Below are 18812 nucleotides of genomic sequence, written 5' to 3'. Positions count from 1 at the left end.
TGTGTGTGTGTGTGTGTGTGTGTGTTTGTGTGTGTGTGTGAGAGAGAGAGAGAGAGAGAGAGAGAGAGAGAGAGAGATTAATCAAACAAGCAAATAGATAACATAATTAATGGTGGTAAGTGTTATAAAAGAAAACAAAAGGGTGATTTGGAAAGAGCTACTATTTTATGAAATATGGCCCCAATAAAGTACACAAAGAGGATGCTGAAAAGCCCTCTGAAAGCCTGTATGAACTGCCTAACTACACTATTACTTAAATAGACTAATGAGCCTAACTCATAGGAATAAAAAGCAGTGCAAAAGAAAAAACAGAATCCTTCCCCAGTTTTCTAAGAAAATAAGAATTAATTTTTATTAAGCACCTATCAAGCATTCACTTATTTAATTTTCATGCAACCTTATAAGGTGGAAATTATTACCTCTCCCACTTTGGCAGATGAGGTTAATAATGCGACAAAGGTTACACATCTAGTGAGGGGAGAAATAAGTTTCAATTCCAAATAATCTCTGGTTGCTCTGGCTTTTATTTTTTGAAACAGCTATATGGAGGTATAATTAATATACAATCAGTGGCATATAAAATGTACAACATGAGATCTTTTGATATATGTATACAACCCTTAAATTTATCACACTCAAGATCATAAGCATATCTCTCCCTCCCCGGGGTTTCCCATGGTTCATTTAGTTCCTCTCTCCCACTGCCCCCATTATCTCCATTTCCATGTAACCATGAATCTGCTTGCTATCACTGTGCACTAACTGGAATTTTAAAAATTTTATGTAAATGGAATCTTCCAGGATTTTTGTCTGACTTCTTTCCCTCAGCAGAATTTTCTCATTCGTCCATGTGGTTGCAGATGAAATGGCTCCTTTCCTATTACTGAGCGGTGATGCACCAAACAGATATACCACAATCTGTCTGTCCATTCACCAGTTAATAGACAATGAGGCTATTTCTAATTTTTTAATATTATAAATTAAGCTGCTATGAGTATTTATATGTAAATTTTTGTACTGGGCCGGTTCTCTCAGTGAATGCATAATACAGTTGCTCTTCACAAAATATAAAAATAGGATGCATAGAGGCTGCATTGTATAGCAAAACATTACTGGATCAGAAACAAGACTACTAGATTTGAAGACTTCTGATCGTATCTTAGTCGAAGGATACTGAGTAGCCACTAAAAAATATAGTTGGAAAAGCTTTAATCCAATTGTCATTTGGTTTCTCTGTAACAGGGGAGATTGACTTAGATTACCTAGCACAGACATCTCTCTCACATGTGCTGACCTGTGACTGTCAACAAGTCACTTTCCACTGTAGAACTGTGTCCTCATCAATCAAAATCCCGGCTGAGTCTAAGGCTAATGGCTGTACCAATGGAAGGAACACAGCAGATTGTCCAAGGAGCTGAATACTTTCATCACATTACCCTCCTCTTTATTGCTGAAGTCTCCTGATCATGGGAATCCTAGCACCTCAGAACTGCATACAACCCAAGAAAGCATACAAACAAAATGAGGCCCAGGGAGCCAGGATGTACCAAAGGTGTCCCCCATCGCCAGAAGACACCCACAGGTGGTCTTAAATCCAGTTTCCATGACATCTGGTCCAGAACTTTTCCTCCTACACCAAACTGCTCCCTGTTGATTGTTCAAGTTTTATATCAAGCAAATCACTGAATTAAGTGAGTGCATATTTTCCCATTGTAATGAATCAGGGTGGCGATCATCTGTCTCAGAATGTTTACTATATGATTTATGATCAAATCCCAGTTGCTCAAGTCCTCAGGACCCAGAGTAACACCTCCAAATCTAGGTAGATACCGCGAGAAACACTTTGGGGGAAAGGGAGACTGGAATAAAGAGACAGATAAATTATTCATCCCCCCCCCCCACTGTTAGTTTAAGTTAAAATTACCCAAATTTTAAAAATAAAACCTGAACAGCATCTCTGGCTCTGCCACACAATGGTAAAATCACACCCCATTACATCAGCTCAAATCACACATTTAACAACTGCTGTTTTAGTTTTAGGCTAATTAAGGAATGATTCTTGGTACATGTATTCCTACCACAATTAAATAACACACAGTGTAGGATGGAATTGTGAACACTTCTTAAAACTGCTTTTCATCTTTCCATGTTCAAAAATGAACTTTTCATTACAACACAATTGTGAGAGGTTTGTGTTTCTACTCAGGACCGCCTCGATCTATTGGTTTAAAGACTCTTGTTTTAGAATGACTTTAATAAGAGCATAAGAGGTTGGAAGACTTTATTTAGGCTGCGGAGACATTTGTGGAGATAAATTGCTTTACGATGGTTGACCAGGAGTCAAGTTAGAATTCATAATGCATGCAAAGCTCTGCACAAGGGAGCAGGCATTCTCCCGGTGCTTCGTTGCTTGGGCTGTGTTGCTAAGAAGCAGCTGCAGTGTGAATCTATGGATTTCTCTGTCCTGCGTACTGCTCAGCCTGACTCTGACTTGTAAAGGCCAAATAGGTGAAAGATTTTTCTGATGCTCTTTAGTGTAATTGATGCTCTAAGTACTATGCTCATTTGTACAATCCAACCTTCTCAGACTCCCATTCATGGAACAATTCTAAGGTTTTAGCAATCAGTCTCTCTCTGTCATTTGGACAGAGATATTTGCAGTATGCTCATAACAGATGACAAGACAGAGAAACTGGGACAAACTGAAGTGATTCTTATGAATCATAATCACCCAAGATTATAGTGGCTGCAGAATATGTAAAAGTGGGAGATGTAGCTCAGTAGTAGAGCATGTGCTTAGCATGCATGTGGCTCTAGGTTGAATCCTCAGCACTGACACCTCAAAATCTCTATATTTATTAGCTTTGCGGATTACAATATGATTAAAAGTAAAACCTAGAGACTTGATCTTTAAAAGGTGTTTACATAGCAAGCTTATAGTTTTTCCATAGATGTTATTCTTTCTGAGCTCCCAACAGTACCAACTTCATGTAAGCGATTTTTTGCTATTGATGAGGTTCATGACCTCAGCCACTCAACCTGGTCAGTTCACCTACAGAAAAGCCTGGGGCCTTAGCACATTGGGGTAAACATTCTTTGGCCAGTACAAGGCCAAACCAGAACAACATTAAATACTCCTTTAAAAAGTACCCCCAAAGTAGTAACAAATTCAAGATAGGTACTTGATACTTAATTCACATTAATTTTTCTGTATCATGTCCATTGCTTAGCACACTGCAACTGTGGTGCTCTTTACAACCATTTGCTATGGCACAAGTCACCCCTGTAAGGTAGAGAAAGGCTCTTTCTTGCAAGAGTGAAGAGAGGCAAGCAGAAAGCCATGACAAGGGCAGGCTGACTGAAGGAAAACAAAATATGGGGGGTCTCATCCCTCAATATATTGCTTCAAGGACAGAGTTCGTGACAAATGTCATCATCTCTCACTTGCCACTTTCTACCTCTTTGCATGAATGTTCCCCAAATGGACAGGAGACAAAGACCCAGTAATCAGAACTCTGGGGTTCTGGGAAGCCGCATAATTGTGAATAATGGGTGTGTGTCAGGACAGATGAGCTACCAGGAGCTTGAGTCAGGATATAGCATGATCAGAACCCAGGCTAGGTCATAATCCAAGAACAAGCCTACAGACAAAGGGATATGTAACCTCATGCTGGTAGAGGTGAAAGCAGGCACAGAAATGACTGTCTAGAAAATTATATATGGTGGACTAAAAGGCCAACATATTGGGTTTTTAATCAAAGTATATGAGTGGACCTAAATTAATTAAAATACATTTTAATAAAAACAGAGAGTCATTGGATATTCTATTTGGAGAAGCTATTCCTCAATGTATAAACACCTTTCAGCAGGTAACAACAGGACCAATAAACTCCCCATCCTTCCAGCAACTTACTTTACCTTGAAAGTGATTAAATGAAAGGACCTGGGAGGTAATCTCTGTCTGTGTTCATTGAGAGTGACTCTCCAATGGCAAATCCCTTCTCCTGCTTACCCTCCAGGAAACAAAATACTCAACAAAGAAGCACCAATAAGAAAAGACAAGGGGAAAGAAATTTCATACACAAATGTCCCATAAACCTCAAAGTGATCCAAGTCTTCTACATTAAGTGGCATAAGAGTGCAGCTTATTCTAGTATTTTATGAGCCTTTTATGAGCACCGCTACTGAAACACAACAGGGATTAGAAGAAATATACACAAAACCCAAACTTACATTTTTGAGCATTTTAGCCAAGTGATATACAAAGTCCCTTAAGCACACTGCTCCACTTAAAATACTTACAGTTCATCCTATGCTTTAGTTACAGATAGTTCCTTTATCTAAAAGTAATGGCACAAAATCTTAGATATTACGAAACTAATTGAAGATCACATGCTGATGAACTCTAGACTTGGAGCTGTAATTCACATAGTCCAACTGCAGTGTCTGAGTGCTTGACTACAACATTTAACAGAACAAAGCAGCTATTGGAGAAAGTAATCATTCATATCAATTTTCCTGACCCAGTGTGATAAAAGCACACACACTCCCTGTAGCATTCTCCTGAGGTATTGCAGCTGGTGTAGATTTTCCCTACCATTCACATTCATCTCTGCAAAATTCTGGTGATATTTCTTTTGGGGGGAAAGATTTGAACCCAGGACCTTGTGCATGCTGGGCAAGTGCTCTACCACTGAGCTACATCCCTAACTCTCTGTTGACATTTAATTTTTTAAAGGTATGATTCTTCCTCCAAAATGGTAAACATACAATGGCCACATAACCCAGCAATTCTGCTCCTAGGTAAATATCCAATGCATTGAAACAAAATGTTCAAGCAAAAACTAATACATGAATGTTCACAGCAGCATTATGCACAATGGCCAAAAGATACAAACACCCCAAATATCCATCAACACAGTGCGAATAAACCAAATGTGGCATATCCATAAAATGGAATATTATTCATCTTAGAAAAAGATAAAGTACTGATACATGCTACAGTGTGGATGAGCCGTGAAAACACTATGCTAAGGAAAGAAAGCCAGATACAAAGGCCACAGATGTATGATTGCATTTGTATGAAATAATCAAAGAAGGTAAATCCAAAGAGACAGGAAGTGGGTAGGTGGTTGCTAAGACCTGGGAGAAATGAAGGAATATGGGGAGTGACTACTTACTGGCTAGAGTTTCTTTGTGGGTTAATGAAACTGTTAAGGAACTAAATAGTGGTGATGGTTGCATAATGATATGTGTGCACTAAATGGCATTGATTCCCACCCCTTAAACTGATTAAAACAGTTTCTTATGGAATTTGTATTTTACCAGAAACAAAAATGCATGGCTGCTCTGGGGTCCGATGTTCCACATGGCATAGGGGTATTCACATGTATAAGATTTAGTCTCCAACAAAGAATCAAAAAATGCACTGATGATGAAATTAAAATGTACACAGTCTTCCTGCTTTTATAGGAACGTGAAGGTGTCCACTTTGGTGACAAATGGTGTCTCCAAAAAATAATCTCTCTACTGCTGATTGAATTGACATCTGTCAACCTGTGATGATTTATATGGGTTGGAAAACATTTGGGAATTTCAAAGATCTGAATGGCACATATAAATTTCTTTTCCATTTGAGGTTGTATTTAAGAATTTATGATACTGCACATCTGTAGGCTTTCTGTGCATCATGCCTTGGAGATTTTTTCCCTTTACCTGAAACAGGAAAATGACTGACAAAAGGAGAGTGTTCTGCATATTTAGGTCCCACATCATTTTCAGGACTATTAACTTTTCCAAAATGCATGTGGAATTAACTGGAAACATTCACAACGTTCTCACCTCCATGCATCACTTCCTTTCATTAATTGGGAGGCATTAGCCTCTGCACACCAGTGACAAAGGGACAGCTCTTTTACTTCCATAAACCAGCCATGGAAGGCAGGAAAGGCTGGAATGGCAGTGCTCCTGAAAATTACAAGACAGGAAATCTTGGGTCCAAAACTTCCAGGCCCTTCTGGCCTCTTGACTCAGTATCTAGTTCAGTCTACCCACTTGCAGCTTGGCCTCTCTCTGTTTGCTGTGGACAAAAGCTAGCTGCCTAAGAATGGAAAATATGTTAAGGAGGACTAAATAACAGTGGAGTTAATTTTTAAAATTCCTCCCCATTCACAATTATAGATTTGTATTTAATTCTTTCATTTATGATGTAAGGTAAAAAATAAATACAACATCATCTATAAACATTTTAATTTTATTTTGATTTTTAAGTGTTGGAAATAGACAGTGCAGCTCTGCGCTTCAAAGGATCATTTTTGTCTCCCTAAAATAATCATCTGAACAGATTACTGCAATGCTGAAACATACACTGAACAACTGTTTGCAACCTTCATAGAGGAAGAAGACAGAAAACCCTAGGAGCAAGGATGAAAGGCAAGGTTACACTACTCGATGCTCACCTTTAGGCTGAGATTTCTATTCACCCCTCAGATGCCCCCAGGTCCCCTCTGTTTTCAGTGCTTTCACCCAAGCAGTTTCGCCCTGACTACGTTATTTTCCCTTTCTGCCCTTGACGTCCATCCGGGCACTCTTACTTCTCAGGCCTTCATACAAAACCACTTCCTTCAGGAAGCTCTCGCTAGCCACCATCCCAGACTGACTGTGTCTGCTCCTGTTTCCCCAATACCATCGTAGCTCTTGCCGCACTTGGTGCCGTTGCGTGTTTATTCTCTGGCTGTTCAGGCAAAAGTGCAGGTTCCGTGAGAGCAGAGATTCTGTCCACCTTACTTTCAAGAGCATTCTCTCTCAGTCGTGGTGCTCTGTACAAGTGTGCTGTTGATGCATAATAAGCAAAGAAGCGAGAATGAAGAGGATTCAAATAGATCGATGTTTCCCAAAGAATAGTTTTTAACTCTAGTTTAAACTCTAGTTCTCAAGGGTTTGCAGGAAAAGAAGATTCTGATGTTTAGGAAACATTCGGTTATACAAACCTAGACCCTTTTATCTATTGCAGGACTTCTTAGAATATTGGAAATGCTAAAGTATATTGAACTCCAGGAAGGGGCCAGGAACTTACACCCTACCTGCCTCGCAAGCACAAGGTCCTGAGCTTGATCCCCAGAACTACAACAACAACCACAACCAAAAAAAAAAAAAAAAAAAAAAAAAAAAAAAAAAAAAAAAAAAAAAAAATTCCAGGAGGAAATTGGAGAACTGTTATACCCAATGACATTGCCCAGAGAATCTTTTTCTTCAGTAGAGCCTTTCAGAACCTTTCATAAAACCAGTGCTCTGGGGAGCATGCATTGTCAGGGTCACAAAAATAAAGAACAAGGGAAGTTCTTTGTCTGATGGGAAGTTAGACAGAGGAAGATGAAAACTGCACGGAATGCCAAGTAGTACGCTTGGATAGTGTAGCAGATTTGGCCTCTAAAAGGGATTCAATGAGAGATAAGCAAGATCAGAAAGGATCTCAGATGCTACGCTAAACAACCTGAACATTTTGCTATTGGGGAGTAATATTAAGCTTTGAGAAAGGGTGTCACACACCAGCCTGGTTTTAAGAAGATGAACTTTGGTACCAGCATAAAAGGCAAAGCAGCAACACAAGCCATTTGCAGATGGAAAATCAGGGAGATTATTGTGATATTCTGGTCAAAGAGGCTTAGGATGCAAATTACAGAAATGGCCATTGGTGTAGAATGGAAAACTCTAGACAAGTAGATGAGAAGATCAGAAGTAAAGCGTCAGGAAAGAGTAAGACCAGGATAGGGATTGAGGGAAAATCTACCATTTCAGAAGGAAGTAAACAGAGAAAAGAAAGAAAAAGAGATGAAAAGTACAGTCGGTGGAAACAATAAGTGCTGGTTGGGATAAGTGTTATCATGGAAGGCAAGAGAAGTACTGCAGTGCAGTGTCCTGGATGACGGAGGGCTCGGAGGTGGAGACAAACTTTATACACACAGTGCCATGATGGTGGGGGCAGTATTGGAGGCCCCATGGATCATTAATATGATTTTATACTATTTCAACTTCTTCATAAAAGGATTATCCATCCAATTACTACATAGCCCTCTAAGGTCTTTCTACCTGGGTCCTTCTGTGGCTTTTTCTTGCACTACTTACACAGGAGGCTGCACACAACCCAACACTTTATGCTGGCTTTATCCTGTCCGTGTGTGTGTGTGTGTGTGTGTGTGTGTGTTACACTAGTTGTCTTATGATTTTTATATCAATTAATGTGGAAAAGAATAACTTCCTATAAAAATTCAATGCAGCTGATGATAAAAAAGTTATGAAAAAACACACGCAGAAACAAAATTTTATTTTTGAATGAGTATTGAAATGATTTAATGACTTTTAAGGAAAATCTAAACCATAAGTAGTGAGAACAAAAATTTCAGTCTTTAGAAAGCCCTTTGAAAGCACAAGTGAGGGAGCCAGACACTCATGGGTTTAAGACCCCAACACTCTTGACTCCAGTTGCTTAAAAGCCTTATGTTCACTGAAAGAAGCAAACTCTGCCAGGTGTCATGTTGAGTAGGAAGCACACTTTCATCGATTTGTTGACTCCACAGAATTACCCTAAGAAGATGAGGCTCAGGAAGGGTTAAGCAATTTTCATATGTAGTAAGCAACACAGATTCAAAGTCAGGAGGCCACTTGAGGAAGGCAGTGATTTCCCCCTGGTCCAAAAATTTTATGAGGGCAGAAATACCATCTTTTCTATTTGCATTTGTGCTTCCAGAGCCTGCAAACACATTATAGGTGCATATGCTGCTAATCACTATTGGTTGAATGAACAGTGGAACTGAGCTGTGATGCTGTTTCTGATCTCATTCCCTTTTTCAACATTAAGGTTCTGTTCTGTTGACCCATTGTAGATGTTTGATGAACACATCCGCATCTCTGAAGGAAAGGCTGAATCACTAGCCACCAGACAAGGGGACTGGATAGCTCTGCATCCTTCATCAAAACACACTTCCTGCCCTAGAAGAACTTCACAAATCAGTGATGTTCACTCAGACAGTCAAGGAAGTTCAGGATCCAGTGATGGCTGATAGTGGATGTGCTACAAAGCACCCAGGATTGATTGGATTGTTTGAAACAATTCCTTAGGGTTGTGGCATTAGTGTGATGGCCAAGAGATGTCGTTGTACAGAGTCTGGGATCAAAGGGAAGTGTCTAAATGAAAGGCAGTGTGATTAGAAAAAGAGAGGTGTGGCAGGCAGCTCTATGGCCTCGGGAGCAAGACCCATCAAAGTGATTGCATCAGGGGCACTGTTGGTGGCTGTGGTGGTGGTGCTGATGACAATGTCCAAGATGTGTGTCTACTGTGAGTCAGTTATGATTCTGAGTAGTTTCTATGAACCACATCATTATCCTGACAGTACTCCTAAAGCCTAAGCCTTATTTTTATTCCCCTTATAGAAATGTGGACTTGTCAGAGGTCATACAACTAAAATAAAAGTGGTGAAGATTTAAATGCTAGTCCTTCCTGATTCCAGGGCCTGAGCCTTAAACCCAGTGTTCTTTTCCTTTAGGAGGATGTAAATATCAGAAAGGCCATATTTATCTTCCAATTAAGCTCATCATTTGTGTTTCATACAATGTTCAGCACCTTCATTTCATTAATGTACATAGGGCCACTCTGGCACTCTGAAATACTTGAATATTTGACAACAGTAATATATAACATTTTACTTCTAAGCAATTTATATCTGTTTCTTGTTGGTGTGCCAAGTCCCAAAAGCATTTAAAAATAAAATATAACAGAAACTTTTGAAGATTGAACCAGAGCCCTAAAATAGTCAGATGTAATGAATTCATGTGGGAATGAACTATAATGAAAAAGAAAACTGGTCCCCACCACAGTGAAGACAAAACCTAAGCCAATGAAATTCCCAGGAATACCCAGCAAGCAATGATCCAAGGGCACCATCTTTCAGCAAACACTGTTCTCCTAACATAAGCACTCTGTGGAAAGAGAGACCAAAGTTATTTGTCTGTAGTTATTTGGGAAGCTTCCTGGAAGGGGTGAGCCTTGTGCAGAACCTTTAAATACGAAACAGATATAAACTGGTCACAGAGGCATGTGGGTTGGAAAGGGTATCAATAAAGGAAAGAGTCTTAATAAAGTGGCTGTGAGTCTATTTCAAATAAATTTAAAAGTATATAAATGTTAATTGAAAACACCTTTTGAAAACTTTAGCATTAATATCTTTTAAAACCAAAGTGGTTTGAGAACTTTAAGACCTAACAACAAGAAACACCTTCTATGACCTGGAAAAAAAAACTCACTAAATCAGTTTGGATCAGCAAATGGCTCTTCTCATCCTACTACATACAAATATTTGCATAAACACAAACATACAAACACAAATGTCCCAGCACTCTGGGTAGGATTCAAGGGAAAAGCAGAATAATCACCTGAGAATGGAGGAGCCCTCACTCAATGACTAGAAAAATGACTAAGCCTTATGCACTCTTGCTGTATCACGTTTTGTATTAGTTAGCTTTCCTGTTACTAGGCTACAATATTAGCACCCACAGCTTAAAAGAGGAGAGTTTTAATTCAGCTAATAGTTTTAGCGGATTCAGTTCATAGTCAGTTGGCTCCAAGGCAGGAACACCATGGCGGAAGGGCCTGGCAAAGCAGAGCTGCTTAGCTTATGATAGCTAGGGAGCCGAGCAGAGAAACAACACCACACAGGACAGGCTGAGGGACCAGATATGTCGTAGCCAAGGTTGCACTTCTATGACCCACTCAGCCACACCCAGGAGTTGGTTTGCTAATCACCAAGGAAGCTCCTAAGCCAATAAAGTTCACGCAATCAGCTTAACCACCACACACCTGACACTGTCATGTTTTCCTGTTCAGGGTTTTTATTAAATAGCTACTAGGGTGCCCCAGGCATCTTTCACTGCAAAACAAATCGCTCTAACACTGAGCTGCTTAAAACAACTGTTTTATCATCTACCCTGGTTTTTAGGATCAGAAATTAGGAAAGACTATGCTGAATGGCTCTGGTGTCAGTGTCTCATGAGGCTGCGGTCAGACAGCAACTGCTGAGCAGTTTGTTTGGAACGTCTGGAAACCCTCTCTCTCATCTCTCCACACAGACTAGGCTGGGCTTCCTCCTACCTTAGCAACCTCAGCCCAGCCCACAGCTTACTTGAAGCTTTAAGAGGAAAAAGTACAACTAGTGAAGCAGGCTAAGGTGTAGCTCATTGTCACTGCGCGTACTTTGCAATGCCCAGGGGTCCACCCCAGCACCAAGAAATAAGATCTAGGCAGGTGCCAGCTTTGAGCCATTTATGAAACCTCTGGAGTCCCACAGAATTATACCATACTGACACCAAGGAAATTCCAAGCCAACTCAGACTCAGAGAGAGGAATTGGGTTCCACCATTGATGGGAAAGCGGCCAGGTTCCAGAAGAACACGTGGGATGGGAGACATGGTCTGTCGGGTCCGTCTTTGGAAAATCCAATCTGCAATGTGGAATTCGTGACACGTGGAACACTGACATTTGGTGAAGATCTCAAAACTCTGCCAAAAGGCATCATCTCTTCCATTTTGTATGTGAGGAAAGGGCACTTTGGAGCCAGCCCGTGCAGGGGCAATCAACACCTGCTCTACCCTTAACCCAAATGGATGCTTTACAAACTCCACCGCAGAGTGTCCTCCAGCTTGCTCAGCTGAGGCAAAAAAAGCCTCCCCCGGGTGAGTTGGTGCAGAACTAGAGTTCAGTTCAGGTCTCTCATTCCTGCATTCACTGTATTTCACAACCTCATTCATTTACCCTATTATAAGGGTCACTGAGTGTCTATTCTCCCCTCCTATGTCTCCCTCTGGTCCTAGTCCTACTTGGACCTAAGTCATGACATCAATTCCACATGGGGCTTCAGAGAGAATTAAAGGGAGCAAGGAAACTGCCTAACCCTGTGGGAAACTTCCTTTGCCCGTTGCTCTCCCAAAGTGAAGTTGTCACGGAGATACTATGCTGAGCTGGCTGGAAAGCAGTGTGAAAAATGGCTTCGGAGATTGGCAGTGGCATCAACTTGGCAGGGAGCGAGGTAATAACTGCTCCATTATGGATTAGGCTAGAGTCCTCAGATCTTTTTCCTGTCAGGCTCTGCCTTCGTTCTGGGAAGTGTGCTGTGCAGCAGCCCTTTTGCTCTGAACAGGAATCCTGTGCTCTCCTGCATTTCTCCGTTGTGGTATCGCAGCCCTTCTATGGCAGAGCAGAAGGAGGCTGGTCTAAGTTTAGCAGCCTCATGAGCTTAATATGGTTTTGGCAAGAAGGTCTCAATACAAAGAGCCTTAGTTATCTGGCCAAGAATAACAAGGGACAAAATTAACTCACTTTAAAGATAATAAATTGAAAAGGGAGAGTTAAAGAGAAAGTGGGCAAGAGGAAAAGAAAATAAGATGACGGAAGGAAGGAATGGAAAAAGGAAAGAAAGAAGGGAGGAAAACAAAGGTCATAAAAGTCAATAAATTTAACATCTTTATAGGGTGCTGACCACAAGTTGGGTAGAGAGAAAGTGTGGTAATAGAAGAAGAATTCACAAAACTCTTGGCATCTCCTGAGCTCTAGAATCCGAGCTCCAGCACTTTATCATGATTTTGGATATCCAACACCACTTTAGAAGAGACAGTCCTTTCACTGAAACACCCTCTAGCCAATCGCTCTACCAAGCACTATAGACACGAGCTGCTGTAACAGCCACAAGAATCTGCAGCATCTGCCTCTCTCTTCTGCAAAGGTAGAGGCTGGAGTTCACAGACCTAACCCTGATGTACGAAGTGTTGGAAAGTCAAGCAGTGGTGACCCAAGGCCCCCAGAGGTGGAGCACAAAGTCTCTTCCTGGATGCACTCCAGGAAGGAGTTGGCTTTCCCAGGGCTCAGGACCTGCTCCAGCCCCACCCAGCTCTCCTAGCCCCACCTTTCATCCAAAACTGAGGGAGAGCTAGGCTTGAGAAGCTCCAGGAACCTCACTGGTAATAATCTTCTGTTGACATCAAGGTCGCCATACTGTCTGTGTAGATCAGAACACGTATGGTATTTATCATGTGAAGCATCTCAGGCATTTTCTCTTCATTTCATTTCAGTAAGAATCTGTTAAGCCTGTAGTGTTCACATTGCTCTTCATACAGTCATGGAAGCAAAGTAGAGAAAACAGTAAGCACTTGAACAATAGAAAGCCTACTGGGAAAACAATTTGTAGATTATGCTGGAACCCAGTGAATACCACGCCCCTGGGCACATTCTCAGGCCCCTTAATATTTTAAATAAATTTTTATTTTTGAAGTAGTTTTAGGTTGGTGAAAATAGTTTTTGCAAAAGTAGTTTTAGGTTTGCAAAAAAACTGAGAACACATGCAGTTATTTTACTCCCCATTCACACAGCCTACCCTGTTTATCAGCATCTGCCAGTTGGATGCTGTATTTGACCTTAATCTGACCCTACACTGACGTACCAGAGTCACCAAGAGCCCATGGTTTTCACTGTGACCCACTCTTGGTGTTGCATGTTCAATGAGTTTGAACAAATGCCCGATGACATGTACCCACCATCATAATTGCTGGTCTTGTTGCTGTCCCCACTGTTTTTGCCTTTTCCAGAATATTATATAGTTAGACTCAAAGAGTATCCAAAACAGTCACTTTTCACTTTTCAGATTGGCTCTTTTCACTTAATAATACTCACTTAGGTTTCTCCATGTCTCTCCATGGATCGATATTCAAGTTTTTTTAACATTAAATTAATAATATTCCATTGTTTGTACCACAGTTTACTTATCCATCCATATAGATTGCATCCAAGTTTTGATAGTTATGAATGAAGCTGCTGTTTGTGTGTAAGTTTTTTGGTTGTGTGTTAAGTTTTTTGGTTGGGTTACAAGGTTTTCACATCCTTTGGGTAGTCAAAGAGCAGACATTTAATCTCCAAATCAGATGGAAAGTAGGGCTGGGGATTTAGCTCAGTGGTTTGGTGGCCTGCCTAGCAAGCGCAAAGACCCAAGTTCAATCCCCGGTACCAAAAAAAACAAAAAAACAAATCACATGGCAAGTATGTTTAGTTTTTTAAGAAAGTTCCAAACTATCTTCCAAAGCATTTGCACTAATCATGTCCTCACCAACAACGAATAAAGTATCTTATTACTCTATAGCTTCATCACATTTGGTGTTTGTACCTACATTTTTAAAAATACCGGTAAGCTGAATTACGTAGAATGTACTGAAGACCCAGAAATAAATCCAAAAATAAATAAATGACTGAAAAGATCGCATGTTCTGATGTCCACTTGGTAGGACTCCTTATGCTCTTTATTTATTTATTTATATTTTTTTGGTACCGGGGATTGAACTCAGGTCCTTGCGTCCTTGTGCTCTTAAAGCCATCATACTCCTATGCTACATAAAATACTCTTAAACTAAGCTTTCCTTCCCAGCTAAGAAAGTGGAAATAGAAACACTAATAGAAATAGAAATAGACACTAAAAATATAAAATAAGAGCTGCATGTATTTGCCTATTTACAATTGAGTTTATTAATATCTAAAACTGTGACCTCCACATCTAGGAGTTGTCATCAGGCTGTCACAACTGGTGCTTATAAAAATGATCTTAGCATTCTTGTTGACAGAATGAAGCTATTCAAGATGCCACATCTATTCAAAATTGGGGAAAAGTCCCTACCTTACTGATTTGTTGTTGGAGTTAAATGAAATGTATATAAAATACTTAGTACAGTGTATGATACATGATAAGTGAATATTGGATAATATGTGAATATTGGCTAATATGTGTAATGGTGATAATGAAGATGATGATGATGGTAGTGGTGGTAAGGAACAAGCAATTAGAGGTTTGGAAGAGGGATAAAATAGGAGAGTATTGGAATTTTTCAGGCATTAATTACTTCTATGACTTCATAAGGATAATTTTGTGTCCCAAGGTAAAATTCAAGGCAATTGGGAAGTGGTTTCTAGTCTTGAAGAGAACCTTATCTCCCATAACATGTGATTATAATAGGCTGCAATAAATATTATGATGAATCTATAAAAATGATATGGATATGATAACCCAAAGGAGAGAACTATAAAATTAGGGAAAGGTGCAGGCAATAGTTAAGCAAAGCTTGAAAGATTTTGCTATTTGGTAAGGGGTAGGCATTTTAAGGAAGTGCATTCTCAACAGAGGAAACAGTCTTTAAGCAAAGTTCCAGAATCTTGGAAATTGTGCACCATCAAGCACATAGACAGAGTAAAATAAAATAAAAAAATGTAGCAAGGAGATGTGGTGAAAAGGTTCCCCATGCCAGTTTATGATTCCCAGCATATCGCAGCAGAGAGCATGGATCTTATTTGAAAGGTGTTAGGTTGCTACTGAAATCTTTAAGCAGAAGCAGAGAAGCTATATGATTAAAGGTCTGTTTTGATACATGCTCACACTCAAAGGCAGGTGGAAAATGAACTTGAATTCAAGGAGAAAGTTGGAGCCAGGAGACCGGGCAGGGGTTCTTGGAAAGGTTTGGGTTTTGGCCAAGGCTCTGCAGTTTGAGGTAGGTGACAGATTTGATTGGACTGAGTGTCTGTTACAGGGCAGAAGGAAATGGGCAGAGGCAGAGGGTACATAGCTGAGGGCCCTAACTTGGCCCAATGGGGCAGTCCAGGGAAGAAACATTTTCCAACCCAAGATTTATTTAGTATTCTTTCTGGTCCTCTGATGGCATGACAGAAGCTGAATCTTTAGTATTCTTTCAAGTTCAAGCATATTTGATATTTTCCTGCTCCACCTAAGACAGCAGCACTCAAGTGATGCCGTGGGACTAGAACCAAATGAATACAATTAATATTTCTAAAAAATCCAAGGAGGGAGAGGCAAATGTGCCCCAAAAGAACATATTTTAACCCAAAAATGGCCAAATATTACCCAGGGCTGAGCTATCTAAGGTGCTAGTCTCTCACTCCATGGAGCTACTGGCTGATCCAGAGGTGGAATGTGAGTGTGAAATACACACTGGAATTCAGAGATTTGGTGTGGAAACAGGAGTGCAAAATGTCTTACTTCTTATATTGATTATACACTAAAATAATACTTTAGCACATTCAATTAAATCAGCCATATTACAAAAAGAAATCTCACCATTTGTTTTTCTTTAATGAGACCAGCAAAGAATTTTAAGGTCACATTATATTTCTGCTGTCCAGTACTAGTCTAGGAAATTCGAGTTTTGCAGTACCAACATTTAAGAACTGTACACAAGCCAAGGGCGTATTTTCTACTATTGCCCATTACTGAGAAGTATCTGTACCTAATGTTTTCTAATATCTTCAGATGTGTCCTTATTCTTCCTAAGAAAGTAGTTACCATAGCAACTGCCACACCACCTTCTATGTTATTTACTACACCTGGAGGGTGAGACATAAACAGACATCAATCCGCCATCGGCTTTATACATTTCTATTTTTCTCTCACATAAACAGGACTCTCTTCTTTTGCAAACCAGAGCGCTGGAGGCATAACTTCTAATTCCCATCTAAGTCACTGGCTTCTCTGAGTCAGTATAAGAATAGCAACGACCCCATGCCCACCTCAGAGGGATATACAAGTAGAGAGTAATGATTTAAAAAGTGATCACATGATCCATCGCATGACCCTTATTTTAATATTATAACAAGGTCTAACGCTCCTTACAAGGCTGGAGGTAGCAAGGAAAGGGAGAGCAATTTCCTTTGGCGGATATGGGTGGGGAAGAAGGAGGAGGAGGAGGAGGAGGAGGAGGAGGAGGAGGAGGAGAAAACAAATAAACCTGTTCTTTCTTTATTCTTTGAAGTTCCTGAGTGTTGCAGTTGCATGATAGGAACAGTTGGAGTGATAGACAGGAGATGGGGGGAAGAAGGAGGAGGAGGAGGAGGAGCAAGAAGAAGAAAAGAAGAGGAGACAAATGAGGAAAAATAAAAGACTAATTGATGTTACTATCTGCTCTCTTACACGTGAAAGTCCTGCCCTTCCTTATCAGATCACTGACTTGTAGGAGAGCCAGGGACCCAGACACCCCATGTGTTTAGTTCATCCTGGAGTTGATATAAAGCAAATAAACAGGCTGGAGGTTTTTCAATTTGATCCTCGTGTTTCAGGAGGCTTTCAGTACTGTGCTCATTCATTGTCCTCTTAGTCTCGCCAAGAGTTTCTCATTCATGGGCCGATTCTATGTCTGAAGCCTCAGTAGGTGCCCTTTGGATATATGACAGGTGCTGAGGCAGGAAACTGGGGGCCAAATGTGGTGATTCTCATTTCCTTCACCCAAATGGTGGTGGCTTCAAAATGTCCAAGTCGACTGCCCCAGGGATTAACATGGTTGAGAGTGCAGGCTGGGAGCTTAGCCTTTAAGGATATTTGCACAGCATGCAAGTGCTTTTGGCTTGGATATGGTGTTTATTTGAGGTGGCCTGGGGAGGGCTTATGAGGACCAAAGGTGAGGCAGCAGGTTTGACTAAAGGCCCTCAAGCTGTCCTTTGGCACATCACAGAATTCAGATCCCTGGCAACAGTAATAAGCGTTGTAGGTTTTAGGTTCTGTTTACACCTGTGTTATACATATACACCAGGCCTTTCAACTCTCTGGACCCCCATCATTGGAAAATCTACCAAGTGGCTAATGGGATGCAAAGAAAATCCAGATAATGGCTCTCGTTACACCTGGCATTTAGGAATCAAATGAATCAAAGTGAATCAAACCAGGGGAAATACAAGCACACTGCATAAAGCAGCCCCTAGGGAAGGTTCTAGAAAGGTTAATTGTCATCTTTTGCTGTTTTGAGCGTCTCTCCCTCTAGCTTCTCCCTCCCCTCCTCTGGGGGGCACTGGATCCCTGGGAGGAGGCAAGTGAAGCTTTCTGATCAGAACTCAAAACAGCACAATTCTAATTATATAAGGGCAAGAAAGTCAGGTGATGGGATCACTGAGTAATTCCCTGCAGAAGGAGACAAACTGCATGCTAAAAAGCTGAACAAATATTCGAAAGAAAAAATAAAGAAGAAGAAAAAGAAAAGAAAAAGCTGGGGCCTGGAGTGCAGACTTTTACATTGCGCTTTCCGGGAATCCTCACTCCCTCGGGAGCTGGGAGTGGCTGGCTGGGTTCCCTCTTCCCTGGCAGGGCTGGGGGCAGCCAAGGGCAAGTCCAGGGGCGGGTTTGGATCCCGGGTGACTTTCTGTTTCATTCCGAAATGTCCTCTGCTTCTGGAGCCGGTGGTCTCCCCGGTGCACTACAACGCAGGACTCCCTGGAGACTCCAGCCAGGATTCTGAGAACTGGGGCTTGGGGAAGGTAAGAGGCTACAGCAGCCACCGCGTCCCGCCCTCCGGGTCACGCCCAAGAGGAGGGGGCGCGCCTGCGAGCAGCCTGGAAAACCGTCCGGGCGGGGGCTTTGTTACAGGGGAGGGGGGAAAGGGACCCCTCCTTGCTCAGATGGGCGGCCACTTCGTCCTGGGTGAGTTGGATCCGTTCCCCAAGTCCCGCTGGTTCCTTTCCCTTCCCCATTCCGCGCTCCCAGGGAGCTGGTCAGCGGCCAGGGCACTGGCACCGCCGGGAAGGAAGAAGGGGCTGCCTGGCACCGCAAGGCTGTGTGTGTAGCATGTGTATTGGCAGAGCCCGGCGCGGGAGGAGACTGTTGCTCAGTTTGAGAAAGCTCAGCTATTGGAGAGCGAGGAAAGACCCAGAGAGGGCGACGCTTGTGTGAGCCCGGAGCTCCGGGTGGTCTTTAAGGTAGGCACTGCGGTCTGAGATAATTTCATTGCTGCTC

General features: G+C 41.4%; 1 protein-coding gene across 6 annotated transcripts in view; it reads left to right on the top strand.

Moving 5' to 3' along the window:
• Phactr1 (phosphatase and actin regulator 1) overlaps nucleotides 1–18812 on the top strand; it is a 514585-nt gene that overhangs the window by 210932 nt on the left and 284841 nt on the right. The window contains exon 1 of one of the 6 annotated variants that reach the window (XM_010622881.3): nucleotides 18088–18337. The exons of 4 other annotated variants lie outside the window; for them this stretch is intronic. The gene's annotated coding sequence lies outside the window, so the exon portion shown is untranslated. Of the gene's footprint in view, nucleotides 1–18087; nucleotides 18338–18623; nucleotides 18776–18812 lie in introns of those variants that run through there. One more of the 6 variants, XM_010622880.3, reaches the window with a different exon arrangement.

Source organism: Fukomys damarensis, unplaced genomic scaffold (assembly GCF_012274545.1).
Source record: "Fukomys damarensis isolate Sample0158 unplaced genomic scaffold, DMR_v1.0_HiC HiC_scaffold_10, whole genome shotgun sequence".
Classification (NCBI taxonomy): Eukaryota; Metazoa; Chordata; class Mammalia; order Rodentia; family Bathyergidae; genus Fukomys; species Fukomys damarensis.
This window is presented reverse-complemented; position numbering and strand designations above follow the sequence as displayed.